Below are 6,000 nucleotides of genomic sequence, written 5' to 3' on the forward strand. Positions count from 1 at the left end.
TTCTAACCAAGATTTTGAGAAAAATTTACAGAAATCTACTTACATAAGGGAGTTTTAAATGACATTTTGGAAAGAAAACCCGTATGTTTATAAAGAAAAGGGGATCGTTTTATTAAGTTAAAATTCATAGAAAAGTATATTTTTAGATACCCTTTGAACATACATTATATGTAGGTCTTCCTAAAAGTACACAGTTCACCACGGAATCAAGTTCTATCTCCTCTTTGTTTGGTTGAGAACACACGGAAGGGTATAGAGCCAGTATAAGGACTACTCTAAACCTAGGTGTTCCACAAGGGAAATCATACAATGTGTCCTATAAGGACTACTTTAAACCTATATGTTTCATAAGGGTAGTTGTACAATGTTTTCTTAGCCACTTTTGCGACCTCCAAGAGAGTAGGCACACATAGTATAAGTGCCATTGAAAATCGTAAAACCAACCCCATGAGGAAAGAAAATTCAAACCTTGAGATAGAGGATTTTGCGCAGCCATTTCCTTACGTTCCACCACCACATAAATACTTAGTAGAAGATATGCTTAAAGTTTGAAAGGGGGGTTACAACCACGAACATTGTATGAATACAGAGAATGTTAGGTATGTTGACTGAGAGAGATGCTTAAAGGTAAACCATAATGTTTATTTTAGGTACTTTTCATGTATATTGATGTGTATGAATGAACATGTATAATAGCTTATTGCTTTGATATTTGGTGCAACATTCATCGTGTACAAAATTATTTTCTTGTAATTACTTTATAGCTTAGTGTTGTGAATGGTTGGATATCAAGTGCAGATGTATTGACCATGTTAAGAAGCATGCAAGGAGTCATCTAAGTTGAAATAATCATGCGTTGTTGAGATTTTAATACAACTTTCACTAAGCATGCATTTATTTTCTTGTAATTACTTTATACATTTGTGTAGTGAATAAATATTGAAACATGTCAAGAATAGATGTACCAGCCATACTAAGAAGAATATACAAGGAGTCATTTGAGTTGAAATAAATTTAATGATGTTCTATTGAGATTCTAGAGCTTATGCTCTAGTAATTAGTTTATACCTTAGTGTAGCGAATGGTTAAAGCATGTCAAGAATAGATCTATTGGCCATTGTAGAAGAATACAAGGATTCATTTGAGCTAAAATAGGTTTAATCATATTTTGATGAGTTATTTTTTGTATATATATATATATATATATATGATCGTAGGCTGATACTTGCATCTCCACAAAATCGATAACACAAAGGTCATAGTTTCCCTCATCCCATGCCTCAACACACACGTGGAGCCATCATGCATTAGCCATATCTTAATGTTAGTCTAGGTATAGATAAGGCTAGGCCAATTTCTAAGAAAAGGATGCTAGCGTTAATGGTCATCTAACTAGCAACTACACGAAATTAGAACCAGTCATCATAATTGAAAATTTTGAACATGTAGGCAATTGAACATTTGAAATTAAAACCAAAGAACTAATAACATGTAAGAGTTAGTTTAGAATACACCTGTTGAATTGGAAGAGATTGCTTCTTGTTGTCGTTGCTTGTTCTCTTTGTTGTGTCTCAAAGTCTTCGTGAATCTTGATTGATTGTGGCGTTTTGGTAGAATTCATTATTGCATCCTATTAGACTTGCAAAAATCGTTAAATGATGCCATTTTTTGGTTTTGATCACTCAACCCTTGTTGCTGACAAAGGTCTTCATCCTCCAAGGCTGTGAGATACATAACTATTTGCCAGGTTCTTATGCATTCTCTTTCTTATGGTTCTAGATGAATACACAAGAGACTGGAAATAACCATTAAACCTATAAGGGAGCTTGGATAGTAGAAGTCCAGCCACATCCTTCGAGGATCAGATTCTGGCATTGTTTAAATATTTGCATAATCTTTCTTTTGCATCCTTTCCATATTTGCCTTCACCGTGAAAATGATCCTTCGAGGGTCGTATTCTAGCATTGTAGAATTGACAAGTAGCACCTAGAGGTTCAAAGTTGGGAAAAATAAATCTAATCCACATCTCAAGGATGATGACCAAATTTAATGAAATTGGAGATCCCATTCAGTAATTTAGAGGAGTTCGAAAAAGTTTGTGAAGCCATGGGTAGGATTGAAAAGAGGAATTGTTGAAAGCAAACAAGTATTGGCGTGAAAAAGAAAACTACAAGTCAACCTTGTCCCATTGATGAAAACGTCGGGGAAATCCAAAAGGAACTAGCTGAACCAGAGCTACCAAGGAAGAGTACCATTAGTGCTGAGGAGGAAACTGCCCTCGTTTCCATCATAGAAACTGGCCTAGTTTCCATCATAGATCCAACAATTAGTTTTATGTGAAAACCAAGAGATGTAATCATGAGTAACTTGAGTTTTTTATGCCCCAAAAAGTCCCCGCATTAAGCAAGAAATGCATACCCAACAAGTTAGTAGGATCCCACGATGCATCAAAATATGGAAACTCAAAGTATTTTAACGAGAAAAACTAGTAGATACTCAGGACCATGAGTAACTTAAGTTTTTCATGCCCAAAAAGTTGCTTCAAAGGCAACAAAAAGCATGGAGGCTATTTCAGAGTGACACATTAGAATTCATAAGTTGAGCTCAGAATGTAAAACATTGGAATATTTTTTGACGTGAAAAACCAGTAGTAGATAATAACGACCATGAGTAACTTGAGTTTTTTATACCTAAAAAAGTGCATCAAAATAATGATATGAGGTAGTAAGAGGTATCAAGGGTGTGGGGAAGCTAAATTTTTGTCTAGAAAAATCTCATTTCACTGTGAAAAACCTAGATTTTCATGGCCGTGATTTTTCATGTTTGAAAAAGACTGGTCAATAACAAGCTTACCCCTATTTATGAATTTGCCACCCATACTTCTCACTCATTACTTGTATTTAAAATTTCTTGTCCTCCTCTTTTAGCCATCTTTTTTAAAATTTCCTTTTCGCTTTCTTGCTCTCCAATGCTTCCCCAATCGTCCGCCCTCTCCAACACTCTAATATTGCTCGACATCTGCACCAAAGTGATCCTTGTCCACAGTGAGGTCGAGGTTCAACTCCTCGCCTTGAGTATTATGTTTGTAAGGTTTTGATGTAGTGGGTGACTTTTTGTGCTCTATATTTAGATAGTTTTTCATGCCAAATCAACCATCCTAAAAGAGAGTGAATGACCTAAATGAACCATTTACACCCCCTAGAGAGGATATATATGGTGATTTCATTCCTTAAATTTTGGTGTGAATATCTATGATACTCACGCCCATGAAAAACACTTGAAAAATTTTTCATGCTGAGTGACTCCAACCAAAATCTAACAAAAAAACCTTCTGACACCTCTAACAATCTGATTATCATCATCCCTCACCATGAAAATGGATTTTCTTAGTCATGAATTTCTACATGAAACTCATGCATGAGAAACGAGCTATGCTTAAACAATCTCTAACTTTGCATTTTTTAAAACTTCATCATTCGATTACATACATTACTTATGTACTGATATTCACGGCCATGAAAAACCAGACTGGTTTTTCACGCTAGAAAAATTATGTGTAATTGACATGATTTCTACTAATTCCATGTTCTTAAAGGTAACTAATTCATTATAAAGCATTATCAATGAATAACACTCATATTTTTTTGGCCATGAATATCTCCTGATATTCACGACTATGAAAAACTAGACTGGTTTTTCATGCCACCGAAAGTTTCCATAAATGGTTCAAGAGTACTTAATCTTTACATCCATAAATGAATCGTTATAACATCATTTTACTAATAATAACTACCATGCATTTGGCATGAATATCTCTAGATATTCATAGTCTCATGAAAAAACCAAGAAAAACCAAGAAGCCACCTCATGATATTCTTTCAAAAGAAGACAAGTTAGATGGGTCAAATTATTCCCTCCTTTAGAGTTTCATGGTTACAAATGCCTTTATTGCTAAGGGCTTATGGGTTCTTATTATCAGTGGTGATGAGCCCTGCCCTGGTTAGGGCCAATAGACCCAAAAACATGTCCCTAAAATTACTGTTAATCAAAGAAGATGGGATTCAAATAATGCATAAGCTTTGGCATTAACTGCATTGTCTGTTAAAAAGAGATATTGTTCCATCCACATATCCATTCTTGTAAAACTTTTTAACTTTTAGAGACCACATATCAGAGGCTAAAAAGGATGCTCAAGTTTCTCAAAAGGTAGCTTGATAATGAAAAAACATAGGAGAAGGGGTCCTAAATGAACATTTAACCAAGTTGCAAAACTTAAGAGAGCAACTTCTCAACATTGATGAGATTATTCCTGATAAGGAAATGGTTAACACTTGTTGCCATATATATAGGCAGTGATGTGTGTGAACACACTTAGGACCGCCGGGGCACTTTTTCCCTCTTTAGGAGGTTTTTTCCCCCGGCTTGTATATACGCCCATCCTTCTAGGGCTAACTTATCTTTGTACATTGACACAATCTAATACACTTTGTGTTGTGTGCATTCTTGCTTCTTCTTCTCCAAGCTTTGTGTGCTTTCCTGCAACCCTAATTCCAACAATTGGTATCAGAGCAGGCATCGGCTCCCAGGGCTACGCCGCCAGCACCCTCCGACTCACGTTCTCTGATTGAGGTGAGTTTTCACGACAGCTTCCAGGTCCCTAGACTCTGCAAATCAGCCCGTAGGGCTATGCGTTCTCAGAAATCGCATCTGAGGTCGTTTCGGGCTCCGTTTTTGCATTTCAAGTTCTGCACAGGTGTTTTCGTCATTTTCTGTAGAAATTTCGACAGTGCAGTTTCTTGCAAAACAGGCATACGTATTCTATTGTGGACCGTGCTACATAGCACGAGTTGTTTTTTGTTCAGTCTTTGCTTCATTACAGGCAGCTTTTGCATCAGTTTCAGTCAGTGGCCATGGCTGATAACAGCAATGATGTATTTCGCATGTTGTCTGCTGAAGACAAACTGGATGGAGATAGCAACTACCCACTTTGGGCATACATGATGCAGCATGTTTTGGTTGCAAAAGGAGTGTGGAACATTGTGCAGGGTATAGATGTACGTCCAGGTTCTGTGGATGTAGGATCTGTTGAGGATGTTGCAGGTTCTAGCAGCTCTACTGTTGTTGCTGTTTTACCCACTGCTGAACAAGCTCGTTGGGATGGTAAAGATGCGCAGGCTCATGCCTTGATTGCACTTTCTGTCAAACGTAACATCACCCCACATATTCGTTCAGCTAAAACAGCAAAACAGGCTTGGGATATTCTAGCTGGTTTATATGCAGGTCGTAACGAGGCAAAAATCGCTTACCTGCGTAAAGAGCTAGAATTGAAGATTATGCAAGAAGATGATGACATGAATGTTTTTCTTGCTGAGATTAAAGATCTCAAAGAATAATTGATTTCTGCAGGTGAGATTATTCCTGATCATTCTCTTGTGCAGACTGTTCTTGATGCTTTACCTGAGACATATCAGACTTTTGCTTCCACGTGGAGACTTCTTAATGAGGACAGACCTGATGCTGTCAAGTATGATACTTTAGTCAACAAGCTCTTGCAAGAAGCGCAGTCCAGGCAAAATAGGGGCAGGCAGCGTGCAGTTGATCAAGCATTTATTGCTGCCCAGCAACAGAGAAGAAGTGGTAAGGCAGCCCCTTCCACTGTTTCTTCTCCTATTAGTAGGTCTGCAACTTCTTCTCCTTCCACAGGTAGCAACAATAAGTCTGAGAAGGCTCTTGATAAAGGCAAGAAAAAGACCAGGTGCAACTATTGTAAGGCAAATGATCATGTCATTAAGAATTGCCCTAAGCTAAAGGCTAAAGAGGCAAAGAAGAAAGAGTCAAATGCAGCCACAATAGCGGATGCTTCTACAAATGCAGATTCTGCAAATGTTGTGTAGGATACGGAATGGGCGTTTAGCGTGTATTGCCAGTATGACCCATCTGTACATGATGCATGTTTGGCAGTTTCTGTTGACTCTCATGTATGGTATTTTGACAGTGGTG

This window comes from Cibotium barometz, chromosome 20 (genome assembly GCF_041138505.1).
Source record: "Cibotium barometz isolate CiBa-2024 chromosome 20, ASM4113850v1, whole genome shotgun sequence".
Classification (NCBI taxonomy): domain Eukaryota; kingdom Viridiplantae; phylum Streptophyta; class Polypodiopsida; order Cyatheales; family Cibotiaceae; genus Cibotium; species Cibotium barometz.